A 24,385-nucleotide genomic window follows, 5' to 3' on the forward strand; every position below is an offset into this window, starting at 1 on the left:
TTCCCAGCATGAAGCCTGCTTCTCCCTCTGCCTGTGTCTCTGCCTGCCTCTCTCTTTCTGTCTCTATGAATGAATAAATAAAAATAAATAAATAAAGTCACATGTTATTAATGTTATTATAGTGGAATTGTCTGCTTCTTTATTTTTTTTTTTTAATTTATTTATGATAGTCACACAGAGAGAGAGAGAGAGAGGCAGAGACACAGGCAGAGGGAGAAGCAGGCTCCATGTACCGGGAGCCCGACGTGGGACTCGATCCCGGGTCTCCAGGATCGCGCCCTGGGCCAAAGGCAGGCGCCAAACCGCTGCGCCACCCAGGGATCCCTGTCTGCTTCTTTAATTGAGAAATAGCACTGCAAGAATTTCAGGGTTTTTTTTTATATAAAATATGTTGCTTTTTAGGTAAGTGATTCTCAGTTTTAGGGACATTGTGTTGTGGGTAGAAATGATGACAATCTGGATAATATACAACTTGTCTCTTATTGAAAGTTGCTTTTTTTTTTTTTTAACTTTATTTGAGATAGAGATCACAAGTGGGAGGTGGGTGTGGATAGAGGGAGAAGCAGACTCCCTCTGAGCAGGGAGCCTGATGTGTCACTCGATTCCAGGTCCTTGGGATCATGACCTGAGCCAAAGGCAGACACTTATGTGAGCCACCCAGGTGCCCCAAAAGTTGTTTTTTGTGATGAGAGCTTTAACTTGTGTTGGGAGTTTGTTATGCATTTACACATTGTGGAGCCAGGACCAAAAAATGTTAAGAAATAAAACTAAATCATTTGGGCTTATCTTTTCACTGATTTCGATGCAATTTAAAAAAAATATATATATATATATATATATATTTATATTTATATTTATTTATTTATTTTTGAAAACGTTATTTATTCATGAGAGACACAGACACACACACACACACACACACACACACACACACACACACAGGCAGAGGGAGAAGCAGGCTCCTTGCAAGGAGCCCGATGTGGGACTTGATCCCGGGTCTCCAGGATCACACCCTGGGCTGCAGGCGGCGCTAAACTGCTGCGCCACCGGGGCTGCCCTGATCTAAATTTTTTAAAAGAAAATTTTATTGGGGTATCTGGGTGGCTCAGTGGTTGAGCATCTGCCTTTGGCTCAGGTCATGATCCCTGGGTCCTGGGATTGTGTCCCACATGAGGCTCCCCAAAATGAGCCTGCTTTTCTCTCCACCTATGTCTCTGCCTCTCTCTTGTCTCTCATAAATAAATAAATTCTTTAAAAAAATTTATTTACAAAATATATTATTATACAAGTAATTTATTAAAACATTTAAGAACATAGAAAGCAAAACAGTAAATTACTGGTAACCCTAATACAAATTTAGCACTAACACATTAGATGATACAATAAAGGAGAGAGGAGGATATTAGTGTTCTTGTAGTGCTTGTACTCTTGTGCTAGGGGCATTAAACACATAATTTCATTAAATCACCACAACTCTGAAGTTAGGAGTTTCTCAGAAAAGAAACTGAGGCTCAGAGTAAAGGGGGGGGGGGCTTGCCCAGAGTTCTACCTAAGCATCGGAATGAAGATTGGATTCCAGTTGTCTAGTTCTAGCTCTGCTCTTTCTTCAAAGTGCTGCCTTTCTCACATTTCATCTGTTTAAGATGTATAATTATTACGTTACCTTTAAAGATAACTGGTAGTGTCTGACTCATCAGATGCGACTCTTCAGAATCATGGTGGTGACTATTATATTGTGTGAAACTGCATGGCTTATATAAATATACTTTAGGAAATTGTGTTGCTTTCAAGCTAAAGACACAGGATTCTCCTGTAACAAACAGCTTGGAGTTCTTCCATGTCAAACAGGAGGTTTTAACAGGATCTCTAAGACTTTGTTCTGTTTCCAGAGCGATTGCCCACCCCTGACCAAGAATGAAGCTCACTTTGGCATTCATATTTTGTTAGGTTGGAGTGTCTCAACAATTAAAAGTATTTTCTTTCCCTGTGCACTCCCAGCTCTATTGAAATATAATTGACATATAACATTGTGTAAAATTTTAGACAAACTTAAGGATTCTTTTTAAACTGTTAAGGGGTCCATGAAATAAGGGTTTGATGTTTCAGTGTTCTGGTTTCAGAGCTTGTAGCTTTCCACTTAGAAATAATACTTTTTTTAGGTTGAACATTGCCTCCATTCTTCTTTTCTCCCTCAGAAGTAAGGAAAGTTCTGCATGTGTGTTGATGTGTTTTAAGTAGAGTTCTTGCCTGTGTATGGAAACAGAGAAATGAGTTCAAAAGGTAAGAAAGGCCTCAAGTTTAATTCCCTGTTAATAACTAAGTTGGCCTTTAACCCAAAGGCCGAGGAGCACTGTAGCCTTGGTTGGGAGAAGACTAGAGTCAGGAAGAGTTATTTTTTAGAGACCATGTGAAGGAATGATTAGAGGACTTTTAGGTTAATTGAATTAAAAGAAAAAGGACAAGTGTGAAATATAACTGGACTTAATTATTACAAGAACTTTATGATTTCAGTCCTGAGAACTTGAGTAGGAAATTGAGAATACTGACAGATAATTGGCAAGTTTAAAGAAAGGGCTGGTTTGGGATGAAATTTGGAAGTTGACTATGTTGAATTTTGCATGATTAAGGCAATGTATTACATTGGTTATAATTGAGGGCTATGGAGCTAGATTGTCTGGATTCAAATGTAGGTCTTTCTTGTTCTTCTTTGGGCAAGTGACCTTAATATCTTGCTGCCTCAGATTCTCCATTTGCAATATGGGGATAGTAGGCATTGTCAAATAGGAGATTATAACGATTAAATGATGAGATTCATGTAAAGTATATAGCAGTACCCACAACAAAGGAAGCATTCAACAAATGTTAGCTACTATCTATAGTGACCAGCTGGAGAAAAATTGAATTAAGTAAAAAATATTAGGGATAGCAATACACATTTTTGTTGGTAATAAAATATTGGAGCCATAAGGTGATTTTTGCAAGTCTTTATTTGCAACCCTTGTTGTTTTATACATGAAGTGTAGAAGAAGTAATTAAAACTTGGAGAATAGATAAAACCCATGAAGAAGAATGTTAGAATTAAAAAAAATAAGACTAAAAAAATAGGACTAAGAATTTAATCTAGAATTATTACTAAATTTAGTGTAGGGCAACAGTTTTCCACCTCTGATAATTAGGAAGGGAGGTGGTGCTATGCTATCTGCAATGATGATACAATGACCATAGGCAGTGGTTGTTGGATTGTCCCATCAGTTTTCCTGTGCTGGTGTGTCCTCCTGCTCCCCCATCAAGGAATCCCCATTGTTCAAGTATCCTGTAATTCTGTAATTCATGGGAGGGAGGCTGGGCCCCTCTCTAGCTCCAGTGAAGAAGCTTCATTAGTCTAAGATTCTCAAAGTGCAGTCTCTGGACCAGCTAGCATTATCATCACTTAGGAACTGAGAGATGTAAATTCTGGGACTCCACATCAGACCTATTAAATCAGAAACTCTGGGGGTGGGGCCCAGTGATATGTGTTTAGAAAGCCCTACAGAGAGGGCATCTGGGTGGCCCAGTTGGTTAAGTGTCTGCCTTTGGCTCAGGTCATGATCTCAGGGTTCTGGGATCAAGCCACGAGTAGGGCTCCCTGCTCAGGTTGGAGTCTGCTTCTCTCTCTCCCTCTGCTGCTTCCCCCCAACCCCCCCACTCCCGCCCCACCTAGCTACTGCTCACTTGCTCTTTCAAATAAATAAAATATTTTAAGAAAGAAAGAAAGCCTACAGGCTCAAAGTTTGACTTCTAGGTGTAGGGTTTCCAACTCTGGTAACTTCGGGAGATTAGGCATATAATATAAATGAATCAAGTTTTAGAATGGGGATGATTTTCAACTATGAGTCATGTGCCACATCTGAAGGGACCAGCTACTAAATGTTTAATGACTATTGAAGGACTTGCAGACCCAGCATTGGCAAATCATCTTATCTTTGCTTTGTATATATTTTTTTGAAGTGCTGGCAACAAACTAAAAAAATTTTGATACCTTTAAAGGCCAAAGAAAGTGCAACCACAAGCAAGTAAAACCAACTTAAGTCATGTGACTTAATTTGCAATTTTTTGTAGGAGTTAAAAAACATTATTGTATGTAAAGCTTGCTTCATAGCACAAATTACTTATCTTAGGTTAAATTTCTAGATGAGAAAATTTGTTTTGGTAATGGGATGAGAGTTTTAATATTTTATAAAAGATTTATTTATTTTTAGAAAACGTGTGCATGCATGAACAGGGATGGGTGGAGCAGAGGGAGAGAGTCTCAAGCTGACTCCCTGCTGACTGTGGAGCCCCAAGCGAGGCTTCATCTCATGACCCTGAGATCATGACCTGAACTGAAACCAAGAGTCCAGCACTTAACTAACTGAGCCACTCCATAGCCCCAGTTTTAAGATTTTTGATAAAAATTATGTAGTCCAGAATTGAACTGTTTTGTCAGTGTTTCCCTGAAACTTAGCAGATATTAGATACATTTTATTTTTAAGAGAGAGAGAGAGAACCCCAAGCAGGCTCCACATTCAGCAGGAAGCCTGACTTGGGGCTTGTTCTCATCACCCTGAGTGAAATCAAGTCAGCCGCTTAACTGACTGAGCCACCTAGGTGCCCCTTAGATACAATTTTTATAAAGACTTTGAATTTGATAGGAAAAAAACATTCTTTAAATTTTTTATTGCTTTGATTTACTAATGTAGTTTAACCCTTGGTTTGTATTTATTGGCCATTTATATTTTTCATATAAACAAATCTGAAATCACTTGCTTATGTCTTTTTAAATTGACTTGTAAGTGCCAAATGTTTTTCCTCGCTTTTTATTTGCCTTTTAATTTGTATGTTTTTTGAATTACAGGAGTTTTAAATTTGCCTAGTCAAATACATCCGTCTTTGTCAAATTCCCTCAAAAAAATCTCACAGGAACTTTAATTGGAATTAGATCGAATCTATAATAACCCTCAATAAAGATTTTTGGCTGACTTCCCAGGCATGTACATGGTTGCATGCACATGAACCACTGTATATAGGATACTCCGTTTCCTCACCTCCACCATCACCAGTATTCATTCACTGAATAAATTTAACCTTTATTGAATGCTCACTGCATATGAGGAAACTGTTAAGTTTGTGGGGATACATTAGTAAATAAAACACGTAGAATTCTTGCCCTCTTAGAACTTACGTTGCTAGAGGAGCAGAGGCAGTAAACATGTATGTCAAGTGGTGAGTGCTGTGGAAAACAAAACAGGATTGAGGGAGGGTAGTGATAGCAGCAGCAGCTTTTACTAATTTGTGTCAGTCAAAGAAGGCTTCTTTGATAAGGTGACCTCAAGGAAATAAGGAGTATTTCCCAAGGATATCTAGGAGAAAAATGTGTTCCAAGTGAAATCAATTTAAATCAGAAAATGAGAGGAGATGGGAACTAGCCAGGAACTTTACAGGAACTGTGGCTTTTACTCTAGGTTACCAGAGAAGGTACTGAGGTGAAGGATTGACCCGTAGATCTGAGGAAGAACTGTCAGGAGGCTGATGCCATTTCCAGGTGAGAGATGGTGATTGGTTGGTGCAAGTGATCGGGGGTGGTCTGATACTAGATGGACAGTTGACAACCACTTATATCCAGATTTTTTTCAGTAAATACAGTATATAATACTATAAGTGTATTTCCTTATGATTTTCTTAAGTTTTTTTCTAGCTTACTTTATTGTAAGGATACAGTATATATAATACATATAATATAAAGTTTCTGGTAGACTAAATATGGTTGTGAGGGAAAGAGGAGCTGGGGATAACAAGTTTTTAAGGAATTGGAGGAAGAGTATCTTGTGTTTTGGGGATTTTTGTTTTTGTATGTGTTTTTACAAAGGGGGGAAGACCATCAAAAACAGTTTTGGAAAGATGTAAGAATTTTAGTTAAGGAAAAAAAAAAGAATTTTAGTTAAGGGACATTTATTTTATCTTTTTTAACTTCTGCTAACTCTTTCTGGTAGTTTCCCTTTTTTTTTCTCTGGAGATTTTAAGGAGGAAAGGCCTTTGGAAAGGTCTTGGTGTTTGCAAGTAAACAGCTTGATGGATTCCTCTCAGTGTCCACCTGGTTGCTTTAAATTCATGCTTTCAACTTGCTAAGTGTTACTGAGTACTGCCTCTGGCTAACTTGCTGGTATTGATGGTGTTCAGATGTGCTGGCCTGAGAAAGGATCCTATGTCTGATTATGTCACAGTGCCTTCCTATTAGTAGTAGTGTTGCATGTATAATCCAGTGCAGTCTGTAGGCCTTTCCTTGTTAGAAACAGTCCGTGAATACCACTTCCCATCATTTTATCAGCTTTAGCATCTTTTCATTGCCAAACTGAGTATCAGTTTTCTGTTTTTTATAGTTTTTATTTCATTATTTAAAATTTAATGAAGGAAAGAAGCTTGTTCTATATTTTTAAATGTTTCCTGAAGGGGTTAGGAGTAGATGCCCTCACTGTTTTTGGTTATTGAAGATTCTAGGAATGATACAGTGGTAGGGAATGGAAATCTCTCTCCTTATGTGTCCCTACCGTTTTTTGCCTTAAAGCTTCTTCTGAGTTCGGTTATTGGAAATTTCTCTGGATACTCAGAGACCAATCAGTATTCTTATTAGTTTCTAGCTCTGTGAAACTATAAACTTCTTATTTTCATGAGTATTTTTAAAGATTTTACTTACTTATTCATGAGAGGCAGAGACATAGGCAAAGGCAGAACCAGGCTCCTCGCAGGGAGCCTGATGCTTGATCCCAGGATCCCGGGATCAAGCTGTGAGCCTAAGGCAGACATTCAACCACTGAGCCACTCAGGTGTCCCTTTCATGAGTATTTAAAGGGAAATTGGTGGAGTGCATATTGGATTTCAGTGTTTGCTATCTTAAACTAGAAAAGGTATTTTTTTTAACCTAATGGTAATGTGGTTACTCTTGCCCCTAACCTCCATACTCTCATAGCTTGTCCTCCTATTTTATGTACTCCTATTTATATGTGTTTATTTATTTCCTTTTAGTTAGACTTCTGAGCTCCTGACATTATTAGTGGTTTATGCATGACTTTCTTTTAAAATTAATATACACCAGTGACATGACTGCCCAGCTCCAAGACTGCCTGCTAATAACAGAAATTTATCTCTAAGATCCATCCCCATTTTATATCCTAAATTATAATTTTCTTTTTTCTCTTTTAGTTGCATTGTATATCTGTGTTTACCTAAAAAAAAAATTATAGGAAAGCCATCAGAAAGCATTTCTGACTCTCCAAAAAAGATTCTAAGGCAGTGACAAAACATGCACTCACAGCTTTTCAAGTTTCTTCAGGGATCTCTAGGTTACTTTTGTTTCACCTTAAACTTTACAAAAGAAAGTAAGCTGTAAGTTGACTTGGATTTTCAACATTGTTACTAAAATTCATACATGCTATTTCATGTAGCAGTAGTTCATTTTCATTGCTGCATTGAGCAAATAATACTGTTATTCATCCATTCTCCTCTTGGTGTGTGTTTGGGTTTTCCCTTAGATTATTTTTAAATAATGTTCACTCCTCTTATTCTGAACATGCTTCCTGGTATATGCATGCTAAAGGTTTTGGTGGTGAAGTGTGCAAATGTTCAACTTGATTGAATGATACCTATTTCTATTATTTTTACTGCTTAATAAACTGCCTCTTACTGAATGACATAAAACAAGGTTTATTTTATTGTCACAGATTCTAGGAGTCAGAATTCAGGATACAGTTTGGAACAGCTTGTTTCTGTTTCAGGATGTTGGGCTCAGCCAGAGAGATTCAAAGGCTGGGGGCCAACTAGAGGGTCACTTCCAAGATAGCATCTTTACTCTTATATGTGGCACCTGTTTGGGGATGCCTAGAGTGCTTTCCTCAGCTGGGACCTGCTGGCCAAAAGCACCTGCATAATAATAATAGCATCAGGGCTGTGAGTTCTCACATGGCCTCTGTATGTTTTAGGAACAAGGATAGAATCTAATGAACAAGGATTATTCATTTATAACTTGGCCTGGGAAGTCCCCCTTTCACCATATTATATTTCCTTGGAGGAGTACTGAAGTCCCCCTTATGCACAATTTCACTTCCTGAGATCTGGAAGTAAATTATCCTCCTGACATATCACCAGAAGGTCAGTAGTAGCCTAATGCTACATTATTAACCTCACTACATCTAAATGTGTAGGCATTTTATCATCTCACATTATCACAAGGAGGGTGAGTACAATTCAATAAGTGTTCTGAGTGACCACATTCACATAGCCTAGTCTAATACAGTATAATTGTTCTATTTTCTTATTAGTTATTGTTAATCTCTTTCTGTACCTAATTTATAAATTAAACTTTGTTGTAGGTATGTTTGTATAGGGAAAACATAGTATATATAGGGCTCAATACATTGAGGTTCAGGAATCTCCAAGGGGTTTTGAAACACATCCCCCACAAATAATGGGAGACTACTATATATGTAACCAGGTTATTTCTAACAAAATTTAAATTTAAATGTTTCATTTTTGTGTGGTACAAAGTCCTCTCAGTTGGAAGTTGGGTCTAGTTCTCACTCTACCGTAAGTCTTAGCAGATTCGGTTCCTAGAGTTATTTCTTTTCTTCTGTGATTCTGAAATTAGTAATGTGTATTCTAAAACTAATCAGAAACTTGAAGCGAACCAGATTGTTTCTATTGTATTTTTCCAACCCTGGAGGCTCTTTCTCTGCTTCATCACACTGGTGGCCAGTCTAATGAATAACCACTTTCCTGCACTTCTGTGGCATTTGCCCATGTCTATGAGCATCTTAAGCATTTTATGGCCATCCTCTATGATGACCCTAGTGATCTCTGGGGAAACATTAAAAGCTTTGTGCGCATGTTTTGCAATTGCCATAGCATTTCTGCTCCTCCACAAAGACTGTATTTATTGGTTCCTCTTGAGATGTTTGGACTGCTTGAATACACTTTTTGGTGTGCGTGTCCTACAAATAAACGTATTATTTCTCATTTGTAATGTCATAGTGAAGTTTTTGTCCTTAATTTAGTTTGAAAATACATATAGCTGCCATCATGTAATACACCTCTAAAATTAATCTTCATCTCTAGAATGTATATTTTCCCTAGGACTTCTGTTTAGCTTTCATGAGCTGTGTAATTGGTGGTGGGGTGGGAAGAGGCTGATATAGAACTGTTGGCTGTTCTGTACAGCTTTATCCTCTTTCTTCTTCTGTGGTAGGGAAGAAAGAACAATTGCTGTAAACTTTTTATTCTTTAAGATAATTCTGCTTGCCTTACTTATAAAAACAGCTAAGTATTATAAAAGAAATGTTAGGGCAAATTTAATTAGGATTAAATGTTTAGTAAAAAAAAAAAAAAGTTCTAATGAGATGAACCTCTACCTGGATAGACCTTTATTTTATTTAAAGAGAGAGCACGCCTGCAGGAGCCTGCTCTGGAGAGGCAGAGGGAGAGAGAGAATCCCAAGCAGGCTCCAAGCCCAGTGCTCAGTTTTACATCCCTGAGACTTACCACTTGAGCCAAAATGGAATTGTCCAACTCTTAACCAACTGAGCCACCCAGGCGCCCCTGGAGTGACCTTTAGAGAGTGTCTAAATTAAAAGGAGAAAGGTACAAGAAAATTTGCTTTAAAGCTTTATCCGGATAGTTAGAAACTTCTATGTGATGTAATTTATAACCTCCTTTTAGGAAGAAATTAACATTTCTGGGGATCCCTGGGTGGCGCAGCGGTTTGGCGCCTGCCTTTGGCCCAGGGCGCGATCCTGGAGACCCGGGATCGAATCCCACGTCGGGCTCCTGGTGCATGGAGCCTGCTTCTCCCTCTGCCTATGTCTCTGCCTCTCTCTCTCTCTCTCTGTGACTATCATAAATAAATAAGAATTAAAAAATAAAAAAAATCTTTAAAAAAAAAAAAAGAAAAAGAAATTAACATTTCTGTTAAAATGCTAAAACTATTGTCTTGATGAGTTTAATTGGATTAGGATTTCTTCCTCTCCCGCCCTCAAGCTAGTTACCTACTCAGGAAGTTGACTGTCAGCTGTCAGTCAAGAGTCTCATAACTTAGTTGGGCATTGTTTTCATTTTGTTGTCTAGTTTAAAATGGTTTAAATAAGATTTGCCGTTCCCTTTTCCCTTTAAACATTATCCTTAATATGTTGGAGATGTTTTTTCTTGCCTGCAAGGTTGTAATGTTAACATGGGGTCCTAACTAAAATGGGAGAAACATTGTAAACTATCAAAAATGTAGTACTCCTATGGGGAACTTGATGGTTCTGTGCCTTAAGAACATCAGACAATTTTTTTTCTAGTCTTATTAGTTTTGTAAGAGAGAAAATATGTATCCTTCTTCCCTCTTTAGAATTCATATTTGAGGTTAAGATTTTTTTGATGCTCACTCAATCTGATTCAGGTAGATATCCTACTTTTGGATGTTGGGTTGCTAATTCTGGGCCCAGGGTTCTTATCAGTAAACAAATTGATAGGTACATAGTTTGTGGTTCAGGAACTCTTTGGCATAAAGGTAAGTAAATTCAGAAAAACTAACTTAGACAAAGCTTACTTTGACACACCAGTTATTTTAGTTTGTTATTAATTAGTAGGCACCTTGTTTGCAGGACATACAAATATGCCTTAAAATGGGAACAAAATGTGGAGTCTCCTGTTTTATAATATGATGCTTAGGAGCAAAGATGGGTAGAATTTTAGAGCTAGAAGGACCCTAGAGATCTGTTTTGCAAGTGAGAAAACTTGAGGGCCATGCAAGTATAGAATAGATTCGGGGCTTGAGTTCCTTTAATGGTGGAATTCTTTATTAGTTTAGTATAAATGTTGCCATTTGGTCAATCAATGTGTTCTATTATTCATATGGCTCCTGTTTATTTCTCAGGAGAGATCATTAGTCTTAATTTTATATATATATTTTTAGGAAAATGTCAAAGATGAGTGTACTGATCAAGTATTCTTATTTCTGAGTCATTAAAAGTTGTTAAATTTTAAAAAGACAACATATAAGGTATAGTAACCTGTGCCAATTAAAGAAGCCAAAATAATTTTAAAAATCAGAATGTAACTTTCAATTCTTGTTGGCATTCCAGACTCTTCTGAGCATCTCTTTCTGATACTTGCTTTAAGAAGTTGACTGACTGAATTAACACCGGGAAAGTCATTTACTCTTTTGGGTCCCATCTTAGTCTCATTGAAACCATTTTAAAAATTGAGATGCTTAGAGATAATCTCTGGGGTTTCTTTTAAAGTTTTGGGCACCTTTTTGAGAGAGTGATTTAGGTCTAGACTTAGCATCATCAAGAGATTGATCAAGAGACTTAACAAAGTCTGTAAGAATCTTATAACTAATGGAAAGAATTTTTATTAAAGCACCTGGAGTGAATTGAGCCATTTCTTAGTGAATTAAGAAATTTGAAGAGAAATTTGAGAAGAGAAAGAAATTTGACATAATTTCTGAAAAAGTTAATTTGGCAGTGTGATACTCTTTTAGATTTATACTGTCCCAACTGTTAACAAGAACTCTAGCCAGAGTACATAGGGCATGCCCTGTCTCTTAACAGCAGCGTGAGCTTGGACAAATTTCTCAACCTTTCTGTATTAATTTCCTTAAATTCGTCATTGTATAATGGGATGATAGTGATAATAATACCTATTTGAGTGTCTTGAAGTTATATGAACTAATATATGTGATGTGTAGTGAACATATAGTAAGCACCATATTTGTGATTTTTATAATTTGTGTTACTTAAGAGGAAACATCAGTAAAATGAAGTACAATTTTAAGAGCTCCCTATTATGAGATCACTGTGCTTTTTCTCAGTAGACTTGTTGAAAATCCTAGAAGTACATAAAAGATTTTTCCTGTGTGCTTGGATTTTTTTGTTAGTATTGCAACAATAGGTTCTTAATGAGTTAAGATGAACAATTATTGTGGTTACTTATCAATGATCCGGAGTTTGTGGGTGAGCTTTATCATCACTTTTTCATTGAGGGACCACTATAGAATAATCTATGAAGCCGTTTCCCTCATCACCCTTCACCCCTCCATATGCAAAAGATACTTGGTGTCAAGTTCCTGTTTCTCAAGTGTGTTTAAGGAATACACATTTACCAAAACAGAGGCTTGTCATAAGATGGAAGGGCACAGAGCACCTTGTGGTAGCTTCATGCAGTCAGGTATGATAGAAATAGTAGGGGCAGCAGTGTCTACCATTTACTGAACACTTACCATATGCTAGATATTGTAACACTGTAGCTACAATTAGCACTGTAATGGATAGACTACTCTCTCAGTTAGTAGGACATTGAAAATGTCTGTCTTCTGTGCCTTTGGTCATTCTTTACTACAAATTGTTTTGACCTCTTAGGGTTGACTAGGTCATTACAAATTCTTAAGGGGAGAGGAGTGGATTTTTATACCATATGGTAAAGAAGAACCTGACAAAATAGTTTTCAACTTTATGTGGAGAAAGGTTGAAAATTTGCCAAGAAAACTTTGAGGTAGATAGTTTATGTATATGGTACAATTCAAGATTTTTAACTGTTTAGGAAATGGTTTGAAAGAGTGTGGGAATTCAGATGTGAGAAGTTTGTTTTATTTGTAAAAGCATGTAGAACATTTATAATACCCTTAGTAAGCATTCATTCAAGTTGTATATGGTTGGTGTTAATACAGAGCAAATAAATACCTTACTGGCAGTTTCCATTTTGTAATATTTTCCTTCATACTTGGACGAAGAGTGTGGACTATAGTTTTGTCTTCTACCTGGTCAACAGAGGCCAGAATGGCTTATGGAGCTCTATTGGCACCAAATGAGAAAGAGGTTAATTTCACTCAAGGAAAAGTTAGGATCCTAGTTCTAACCTCTCTCTTTTCTTCTTTCCCTTCCTTATCCCTTTCAACAAATGTTTGACTACCTACAGCATGCCAAACATTGTTCAAGATACCAGGGATGTGGTAGTAAACAAAAGTCCCTACTCCTCTAGAGGGGTGGGGTGGTGGAGGAGACAGACAATAAGTAAGATAAGTAATTAAAATGTTTACAGGTAGAAAAAAATTTTTTTAATTAAACTTTTACAAGAGGAGGGATGGAAAGGAAAGAGAATGTGTGGATTTGGGGAAGGGTGAAGGCTTGTAGCTTTAAGATTGAGTAATCAAGGGAAGGCTTCATTGAAGCGACTTTTAAAGAAAAAAGCTGAAGAAAATGAGGCTGTCCACCTTGGAGACACTAATTAAAAGGCCCTGTGTTTGGGATGCCTCAGTGGTTGAATGTCTGCCTTTGGCTTAGGGCGTGATCCCAGGGTCCTGGGATCCAGTCCCACATTGGGTCCCACAGGGAGCCTGCTTCTCCCTCTGTGTACGTTTCTGCCTCCCTCTCTCTGTGTCTCTCATGAATAAAACTTTTTTAAAAAGAGAAAAAAAGCCCTGTGTTTGATAACTTATCTGGCATGTTCAGTGAACAGTAGTAAAAGCAGTGACCTAGAGGAATGAGTCAGGAGTGTAGGAGATGAGGCCAGAGAGCAAGCAGGGATAGGGTGAGAAGTAAGTGGTACATGACCATTTGGGGCCATACAGGTCCTTTTTAAGATTTTGTTTATTCATGAGAGACACAGAGGCAGAGACATAGGCAGAGGGAAAAGCAGCCTCCCTCCAGGTAGCCTGGTGCAGGACTGGATCCCAGGACCACGAAATCACACCCTAAGCCAAAAGCAGACTCTTCAATACTTAGGCACCCAGGTGCCCTATACAGGTCCATACAAAGAACTTGCAAGGTTCAGTTTGGTTTGGTTTTGCTTTGAGAAATGGAAAGCAGCCATAATTGATACTGGGGAGAGGAGGAGGGTTGTCTTCTAACTTGTCCTTTTGTATAGCATCATTCTGGCAGCTGTATGTCTATGTATGTATGTATGTATGTATGTATGTATGTATGTCATGCTGTATGTATGTCATGCTAAATAGCCTGAATTCGGTCAAGGATGAGAGCCAGACCATTCAAGAGGCTCTTGGCAATAATCTGGGCGGTATGAACCAAAGAAGTAATAGGGAGGTGACAAGAAGTATTTGTGAATGCTAGACATACTTTGAAAATAGTTCCAGTAAGATTTACTGTTGGACTGAATGTGTATGTGTTGGGGTGGTGGTGGGGGTGTCTGTAAGGAGGGTGGGTAAGAGGTGTGAGTAAGAGGTTTGAAGTTAAGAATAGTATAGAGGGGGATGCCTGGGTGGCTCAGCAGTTGAGCATCTGCCTTTGGCTCAGCAGGATCGAGTCCCACATCGGGCTCCCTGCATGGAGCCTGCTTCTCCTTCTGCCTGTGTCTCTGCCTCTCTTTCTCTATGTATGTCTCTCATGAATAAATAAAGTCTTTTTAAAAAAAAAAAAAAGAATAGTATAGAGGTTGGTTTTTTGTTTTTGTTTTGTTTTTACCTCTAAGCAAAAGCAAATCAATCCAATTGAAGCAGGTTTGGAATGGTATAAAGAATGGGGAAGAGGGAGTATCAGTTTTGAATAGTAAGTTTAAGATGCTTTTTAGACATTCAGATGCAGGTGTTGAGTAGGTAAGTGTATACAGGAATCTGGAATTCAGAGGAGCAATTGAGGCTAGAGATAAGAATTTGAGAGTCAGGAACATAGTCAATACTTAAAGCTATGCTATTTGATAAGATTCCCTAGGAAGTGAGTGTAGGAAAAAAGATTGAGAGGTATGGGCAGTTGGGAATCTTAAAAAGAATTCAAAAAGGCAAGAGAAAAATCAGGTTAATATGTTTTGAAAGAAATGAAAAGTATTTTAAGGAGGAGAGGCTGATCACCTGTGCTAGATGCTGCTGATAGATCAAGAGTGATAAGGACTGAGAATTGGATTTAGTACAATGGAGGTCATTGGTGACCTTGACTAGCAGTTTCAGTGCAGTAGTGGAGGTTAGTACTTGGATCTAAGAAATAATGGGAGGAAAGAGATTAGACATAATGAATCTTTGTTGTAAAAAGGAAAGAGAGAAATGTGGTAATAATGTTTGCCCTGGCCTCTTATTATTAGCTGACCTCCTGATCCTTCCCTTTTCAGTTGCTGCAGAAGAGCTTGCCTGCTATTGTGGGTGGTATTCCTGTTCCATCAGGAGAGTGATGAGCCTGCCCAGGCTACTTTTTTTGCTAGGTTGGAAGTTAGGAAATGCTAAGCTTGGGTTACCTTCTATTGAATGGGATTTTTTAGATGGCCTGTATTCTTTTATTTTTTTTATTTATTTATTTATTTTTATTTTTATTTATTTATGATAGTCACAGAGAGAGAGAGAGAGGCAGAGACACAGGCAGAGGGAGAAGCAGGCTCCATGCACCGGGAGCCCGATGTGGGATTCGATCCCGGGTCTCCAGGATCGCGCCCTGGGCCAAAGGCAGGCGCCAAACCGCTGCGCCACCCAGGGATCCCTTCTTTTATTTTTCTAATCCTGAGGTCCCTAACCAGTTCACCTTCATCTTTCCACCTTTCAGAGTTTTTCTTTGGTTGCCTCTTGTGTTATTTCCAGGATTTATAGTTGTGATTTACTGGGATGAGCTAGAAGAAAAGAATCTACACTGTCTTGCCTAAACCAGAAGTTGTGTTTAAGAACTGATAAATTAACTAACAAATTGATTTTTGATTCAGCTTCATTTTCTTTAAGATGTATCCTTTTATGCCTAACCCCCAGTAGCTCTGAGTACTGTTTCTGAAAGTATGGTCTTGGATATTTCTTGCATAAGAACTATCCAACTTCTTTTCATTCACTCTGGAACTCATTTCAACTTTCAGATAACTTCTTACACAGTAAAGCTGGAACATCACTTCTGGATTTTTGCATTGAGTCTTGGTTCTACCATCTTTCAGTTAGCTGGCTGAGTGATTATGGCTAGCTAGATGACAGTGCCAGGATTTGGAATTAATGTTTACTACCTCCATATACCATATTCTTTCTAACAAGCTGTATTTTGTTTTTATAGTGAGTAGAAAAATGATTCTCTATAGGAATCCTTTATTATACAGTTTAATCTATGGAGCTAAATCCATAGATTCCTTAGATTTTTCTAGAAATAGCCAGAAGTTCTCCCCCATGGAATAAGAAGTGCTGGTGTCCTCCCCCCCCCTTCCTATTTTTTGTCAGTACCTTGTACTTTTCTGCTCTTCCACTGAACTTTAAGTCCCAAGGCTGACAAGTTGGGAAATGCCGAGTATAGGAGACTGTTTTTCTTTCCGTTTTAATTGTGATGTTTTGATGTGTATGAGAAGTTTCTAAGTCCCCTGCTGCTTACACTAAGTACTTTTAAATTTTTTTTTCATTTATTTATTCATGAGAGCCAGAGAGAGAGACTTAGAAGGAAAAGCAGGCTTCCTGCAGGGAGCCAGATGTGGGACTAGATCCCTGGACCCAGGATCATGCCCTGAGCCAAAGGCAGACACCCAACCACTGAGCCGGCCAGGCATCTCACAATAAGTGCTTTTAAGTTGTAAGATATGCTCCTTGTCAGTCTCTTCCTTGGGTGAATGAGCTAGATCAAATAATAGCTACTCTTAGACTTTAATTTGTAGCTCTTGAACAAGTGGGATTATTTAACTATTTAGGATTTTCAAAGGAGGAATTAGTATCACTTCTAGAATTTGAATATTCTAACCTAAGTTTGATTTTTGAAATGTTCTAAAATGGAATCCACTCTAAAAAGATGAACTCTGTAGTCAAAAATGTAGACAAAAAATTGACTGGTTTACTCTGGAGGAGTCACTCTGGGATAGCAGTTCTTTGAATAACTGAGTCTTTCAGTATTGACTTTGTCATTTTGCTTTATTCTTGAAGCATAACAGTCCTATTCTCTAAAAAAGACACAGTAACTAGGCCAGTGTTTTGTTCTGAATCTTCATGCTCAGATTCTGTGTCTAGTCCTACAGCCAGCCAAGAAGAACTATAAGCCACTTCCATCCTTCTTTGTCATGCTGTGTTTTTCTCCATTGGAACACTTCAGTGTGTCAAAGGCATTCTGGGTCTTTCAAGCTTCAGTTAGGTGGGGTTTTTAATTTTTTAAAAATATATTTATTTGAGAGAGAGCATGCATGGGTGGGGGGCAGGGCAAAGGGAGAGGGAGCAGTAGACTCCCCGCCAAGCAGGGAGCCCAATGTGGGACTTGATCCCAGGATCCTGGAATAGTAGCCTGAGCCAAAGGCAGATGCTTAACCAACTGAGCCTCCCAGGTTCCCTGGTTTGTTGTATTAAACAGTTTGATAATTAAGCAGAACAAGTCATTGGCTAAATCAGTCTCATATATGTTTTTTTAATTTCCTGAGAGTTCCTTATTTGTGAACTACATGTATGCAGATAACTGAAAATTGATCTACAGTTTAAAATACATGGTAGGTAGTACCCATAAAGAGGCATGGATAATCTAGTTGAAGACCAGTCAGGTCTTTATGACATGACTTTGGAAATAAGAATACACAAATAATGAAATAAGACGATCACAGTAAGCTTGAAGAATACAAAGTAATGAATTCCAAGATACAGTTCTCCAGGGGAAAGATTTCCCCAGTGTGGTGGGTTTTAGGCATAAAGGATGCCCCTGGATATTTTCTAGTTGGAAATTGAATTGGGTATGACAGATTGACCTGAGTACTGCTACTGAGGGGCTTTGTTGGAGAATTAATTATATTTTTTGTTTTACTGTGCTTAGCAGATTATGTATTATGTAAATATTACCATGATTAATAAAAAGTCTGACAAATGGGCATTGAGAAGAGTTTGAAGTACCTTAAAACTTTGAGTGTGTTTTGGAACATCTCGTTTTTAAAGATTTTATTTGAGAGGGGAGCGTGAGCAAAAGGAGGGAGAGGGACAAGCAGATTCTGTACTGAGCACAGAGCCCATGTGAGGCTGGATGCCAGGACTCTGAGCTGAAACCAAGAGTCCACACTTAGCTAACTGAACCACCCAGGTTCCCCCAACATTATCTCAGTCCTTAAACATGTAAAAATGTACAAAAGTACAAATAATTTATCTGTTAATCTGTACTAATACTAAATAACAAACTAAAACTAATTTAGAGGTTGAGTTTATAAAGTTCAGAAGTGTGGACTTTGAGACAAGAATAAAAATAAACATGGAAAATTCTAAAGGACCAGATAGCTGTTTCTTCTACAAATAAATTGCAAAGAGAAAGAGGAAATATGTTATAAATTTGAGATGTACTAATCAGATGCACTGTGTGGATCTTGTCTTCAATTTGGAGAAACCAATTGAGACAGTCCACGATATCTGACCAATAACTGGATATTTGACATGAAGGATTTTTTGTTTTTTAAATTATGAAAGTGTATAGTGTAGAGAGTATGTGTGTGTGTGTGTGTGTGTGCGTGCGTGCGCGCGCACGCGCTTATATATAGTATACTGTATTTTAAGTGAATTTACCTTTTAGGGATCCCTGGGTGGCGCAGTGGTTTGGCGCCTGCCTTTGGCCCAGGGCGCGATCCTGGAGACCCGGGATCGAATCCCACATCGGGCTCCCGGTGCATGGAGCCTGCTTCTCCCTCTGCCTGTCTCTGCCCCCCCCCCCCTCTCTGTGTGAATATCATAAATAAATAAAAATTTATAAAAAATTTTTTTTACCTTTTAAGGTTATACATGGAAATACAAGATGTACTGATCTAATGACTGGGATTGACTTTAAAATTAATACACAGGGATGGGGGTGGATGTTACAGATGAGAGGATTGGCCAAGATTTAATAATTATTGAAGGTAGTTGATGGTTATGTGGAAGCTTGTTATCTTTTGGCTTGTATTTGAAATTTTTTATTTTATTTCTTTAAGATTTTTTTTAAGGATTTTATTTATTCATGAAAGACACAGAGAGAGAAAGAGAGGCAGAGACACAGGCAGAGGGGGAGAAGCAGGCTCCATGCAGGGAGCCCGACGTGGGACTCAATCCAGGGTATCCAGGATCAGGCCCTGGGCTGAAGACATCACTAAACCGCTGAGCCACCCGGGCTGCCCTATTTCTTTAAGATTTTATTTGTTTCTGAGGGAGACACAGAGAGAGGCCAGAGACACAGGCAGAGGGAGAAGTGGGCTCCCTGTGGGTACCCTGATGTGAACCCTGGGATCATGACCTGAGCTGAAGGCAGCCACTCAACCAACCACTGAGCCACCCAGGTGTCCCTGAATTTTTTTTTTTTTTTAAGATTTTATTTATTTATGAGAGACAGAGAGAGAGAGGGGGGGGGGAGCAGAGACACACAGGCAGAGGGAGAAGCAAGCTCCATGCAGGGAGCCTGATGTGCGACTTGATCCCGGGTCTCCAGGATCACACCCTGGGCTGAAGGCGGCGCTAAACCGCTGAGCCACCCAGGCGTCCCTGAAATTTTTGATTTAAAAAGAGTCCCAAGATAAATTCACGAACATAGGCAATAGACCAGGACTGCTTAATATTGTTTCATAAAATAAACATGGATTACAGAGTTCTGTATGATCTGACCCTATTACCTACCTATATCCAGTGCCAGCTCCAGTGCATTCTTCCCCTTCTTTACCCTCTAAGTTCCAGCTAGAGAACTTGTGTACCTATCTTTTCTTAAGACCCACCACAATCCCCTAGTATCTTCTGTGCCTTTCCACATCCCCCTATTCCTGGAACCTCTCATCCTGAGCAAGTCTGCCCAGCCAAGTTCTGGTTTATTCTTTGGAGGCTAAATGTTTATACCACAGAGAGAAGTCTTCTAGATTCTTCAATCTAGATCTGATGTCATAATCTCTTATCTCACATTTTGCATGATTGTTTATTAACATTTATCTTGCCCATTAAACTCTAAGATTAGGGATCCCTGGGTGGCACAGCAGTTTGGCGCCTGCCTTTGGCCCAGGGCGCGATCCTGGAGACCCGGGATCGAATCCCACATCAGGCTCCCGGTGCATGGAGCCTGCCTCTCCCTCTGCCTGTGTCTCTGCCTCTCTCTCTCTGTGACTATCATAAATAAATAAAAAAACTTAAAAAAAATAAAAATAAAAATAAATAAACTCTAAGATTAATGAGCCACAGTTCTTATTTGTTATTACTGTATCCCCAGCACCTAGTATAATCTCTGGTAGTAAATAATAGGTGTTTAAATATTTATTAAATGGCACTGGGGCAGGGGTGTGGGGGAGGAGGAAGAGTTCATGGTGGTTGAAAGTTTGGCTGAAATAATTTGTTGAAATACACAAATCTCTTCAATTTCAGAGGTAATCTGGTTTAAGCAGTAGGACAAAAGCCTTCAGTATTCAACCACAGAGTCTTTATCAGGATAAATTGGAAGTTTAGAATTGGCTCTGGTACATTTGCTTCCTGTTACTACAAACCTCTCTAGAAAGCTGATATAACCAGTTAGAATGACAGATGCAAACTGCTTTTTAACCCATTCTTATCTAAGTTTTATTTTACAGCTAAAACATGAAGGATATTTGATGGTAGACTTTTTTCCTCCCAGTATTTTATTTCCTCCACCTCTAAATTTTAGCAGAGGGTAATGTCATTGAAGTTGTTGCTAAATACAGTATCTATTCTAATGAACTACAGTTGAACTGTGAACATAATGTGTTTGAACTAGGAGGGTCCATTGTACATAGATTTTTTTGGATATATATTGTACATGTATTTTTTCTTCCTTACGATTTTCATAGTATTTCCTGTAGTTTTATTGGAAGAATACAGTATGTAATACACATAACATACAAAATATGTGTTGACTGTTTTTGTTAGGCAGTTAGGAGTTAAGTTTTGATATCCCAAACCCCCATGTTATTCAAGGGTCAGCTGTACTTTAGTTTTGCTACTTAGAATGGAACTTCTTTGGATGAGTCTGAAGCTGAACGCTCAAAATTCTGTTGCTATTAAAAACATCTATTTCCTGTATTTTTTTTTTTGCCTCTTAGAGATTTCTCTTTTTTCCCTTCTTTTGTATCTTTTACAATACAGAATTAAAATCCAAGGTTATGTTTATTTAATCTTTTCTAATACACAGATTGTACTTTGCAATTAGGATTATATCATTTTATGAACGCCACACTCCTGTGAGGCAAATGTTGCTGTTACTTCCAGAGGTCAGTTTTCATGTCTGTAATGTCATAGAGTAAATAAAAGTGAGAACTTGGCGTGAACCTATATTCCTGCTCTTTTACCTATTCATTTCATACTACATTTGAGATAGATAGTGAATTCTTGTATACACATTTTTTTTTTACATTTTTTTAATAAGGCTCTCAATAATGTCAAGATTTTCTGTTCTTGTGACTCTAACCCTTACCCTAGATACTGTGAATCTTGCAACTGTGTATGTTCTGGATGTTCAGGGATCTCAGTTTTACTTTATTCTGTTGGTTTTCTAAGTCATCTAGAGAACTTGGAGATTTCAGAATCTAGGTGTCTCCCAGGCCTTGTTGCACACTTTGAATAGCACATAACTGAAGTGATTTGCGTGCCAGTTTTTTGTGTGCCAGCATAGTGCTGTGTAACTTGCTGTAGACAGCCATTTTGTTAGTAGAATTTTTTTTTTTAACATAAAGTGAAAGAACTGGAAATAGAAATGAAATCAGAATTGAAGAGGAATCACCGCCATTTAGGCCTTTCCAGCCTATTCATTGTTGTTTAATGAAAATTTTTAAAAATTACTGTACAGGATTTGAGATTGTGAGATTGAGCCCAGCATTGGGCTCTACTCTGGGACCATGGAGCCTGCTTGAGATTCTCTTTTCCCCTCCCTCTGTCGTGTCTGTCCTGTCCTGTCCTGTCCCCACTCCCCCACCCCCCGCCCTTGTACTTACAAAATGTATATATAGATCAGGGAAAACTATCCATCAGCACTGTTCTGCTAGATTTACAGATTTTCCATCTTGGAATAGGACTAGGTGGTTTCATTAAAGACAGCAGTAGGTTAAATATGATGTGGTTCAATGCCTAGCTTTAGTGTTCCTTTCAGATAAGTCTGCTTTTGCTGTACTTTATCTTTGAGAAAAAAAGAAGTATCTGTCACTGCTGCTTGTTGGTCTGCTATTTGTGGCAGTACTATAGGCATTGAATATAGGGTTTATCAAATAGAGTTGGTATATTAGTAATCTCTTGTTGGAACTCATTGACAATAAGTTGACAGTGGGCATAGTAAGGGACATAATATTGCAAATTCTTATTTTTCTGTTAGCAGAAATTACATTCCTTAATGTTTCTATTTTAGAAAATCAGTGGTAACCACCTCTGAGTTAAGTGACTCAGATCATTACTTCTTAAGGTGCAGTAAAAAAAGTTTTTGTCAGTGACACCTTTGAGGATTTAGTGTGTAATTCCTAATTCGTAAGAAATATAGGAGGATCTTGGTTGCCACATTTAAAGAGAGGTTAAATCTCCTTACACAAAAATCCCTGTGTTGATCTATTTCTCCTCTTCTAATGAAACATTTCCATTAACATTACCATTCAAGATGATTTGGAAAATTAAAGACAGAAATCACCTGTTCATTTTCTACATTGGCCAGCAGGTAAGGTGAACCCTAAAATTTCAAGTGCTTTCCACTATGTAGTTTCAAAGTATTTATAAATATAAGAGCTTTTTTAGAGGAAATAGTTTTTTGTTCAAGTCAGCACTATAAATACTCTATAGGGGTTCCTGTAAAATTTCCTAAGTTCGAGATATGTGGTAATATTCTTCTAACCCTCTAAAAAGAACCATTAAACTATAAATTCACATAGCTAAAAAAGAAATCTATTTATAGGGCATATACTATTTTATACAAATAAATACTGATACATAGCTGGCAACATTACAATTTATTATTCACGTGGTATTACCAAAGGAAACATTGGAACTGTATCTTCCTGCAGTTAGGTAACCAAAAAGCAACCCATAATGTAAAATTTTAATGGATTTTTATGTAGCACATGGAGGGAAAGCAAATTTATCAATAAAACTTTTATAAAAGTGAGGGGCAAAATATGAGTTAAAATGAATTCTCAAGCAGTAGCCTGGTAGTTATAGACAAACATTCTAGCATAAACTGGAATAAAGTTCATAGCAGAATAATAGATTAGAAGGCATTCTAGCATCCTGCACAGGCAATGCAGTAAAACAATTTCACTAATTGTTAGCACAGCATAAGCAACAAGAGAGAGTTGAAAGACTCATCTGTGTTGGAATGCATCTTTTTCTTCATCATTCATAAAGACTACATTAGAAACAAATTCTCAATATGTAATTATCCTTGTGCTGCCTTAGTCATGTATTCTTTTTTGAAGTCTATATGACTAATATTAAATCAATATCTCATTTTTGATAATGTAAATTATCAGAATAGTAAATTTACATTTTGAACATTTGGAGGAAATCCACATCTCCCTCTGGTAAATTGAGCTTCTGTGGCATGTTGTATTTGTTATGGGGGGAAAAGAAGAGATGTGAAGATCTTATTCTTAAAATAATATTTTGTGAGGTTCTGCTCTATCACTGGAGTTTGGTAACATCATCATAGCTACCTCAGACTTGTTAACTGTATTCCTCTCACCTTTGCTACAGTTGATCTTTCTGCCCATATTGCAGTTTTTTTTTTAAGATTTATTTATTTATTTATGATAGACATAGAGACAGAGAGGTGCAGAGACACAGGAGGAGGGAGAAGCAGGCTCCATGCCGGGAGCCCGACGTGGGACTCGATCCCGGGACTCCAGGATCACGCCCTGGGCTAAAGGCAGGCGCCAAACCGCTGAGCCACCCAGGGATCCCCTATTGCAGATTTTTTAAATACAAGATACTAGGGTGCCTGGGTAGCTCAATTGATTAAGCGTCTGCCTTCAGCTCAGGTCATGATCTAGGGATCCTGGGATCAAGCCCCGCTTTGGGCTCCCTGCTCAGTGGTGATTCTGCTTCTCTTCTCCCCCAGTCCCCCTCCATTTGTGCTCTCTGCTCTCTCAAATAAATAAAATCTTCAAAAAAAAAGCACAAAATACTTTTTTGGACACTTGGGGCAGGGTTTTCTGTTTTTCATTCATTATAATATGGTGGCAACTTGCCATTGAAAATTACTTCCAATTCTAAACTGTCAAATGACAAATGTATTTGTAGAATGAAAATTATTCATAATTGTGATGACTATTCCCTTAATGCTGCCTATTTTTAATTAGTTTATTCGCCAGTTTCCAAGAAATATTATAAGGAGGTTCAGTTTATTATTGATATTTAGGAGAATACCTATATAGCAGGTTTGTTAGTTTTGACCTTAGGAAAATTTAAAAGGGCTGTTCTTTGTTATCAGAGAAAAATAGTATTTATTCATCAAAGTTCTTGTAAACTGAAATATTTTAAGTAATTTTCTTT

At 38.0% G+C, this 24,385-nt stretch overlaps 1 protein-coding gene and 1 long non-coding RNA gene across 5 annotated transcripts in view; one reads left to right on the forward strand and one right to left on the reverse strand.

Moving 5' to 3' along the window:
- Positions 1-24,385, forward strand: part of KANSL1 (KAT8 regulatory NSL complex subunit 1) — a 185,743-nt gene that overhangs the window by 102,636 nt on the left and 58,722 nt on the right. The window lies entirely within an intron of this gene.
- On the reverse strand, positions 531-19,808 carry LOC140607025 (uncharacterized). Its single transcript, XR_012009199.1, has 3 exons — positions 19,541-19,808; positions 12,729-12,839; positions 531-2,247 (listed from the first exon to the last, which is right to left on the reverse strand). It is a non-coding gene; the product is annotated as an uncharacterized lncRNA (long non-coding RNA).

The sequence above is a fragment of the Canis lupus genome, chromosome 16, assembly GCF_048164855.1.
Source record: "Canis lupus baileyi chromosome 16, mCanLup2.hap1, whole genome shotgun sequence".
NCBI lineage: Eukaryota > Metazoa > Chordata > Mammalia > Carnivora > Canidae > Canis > Canis lupus.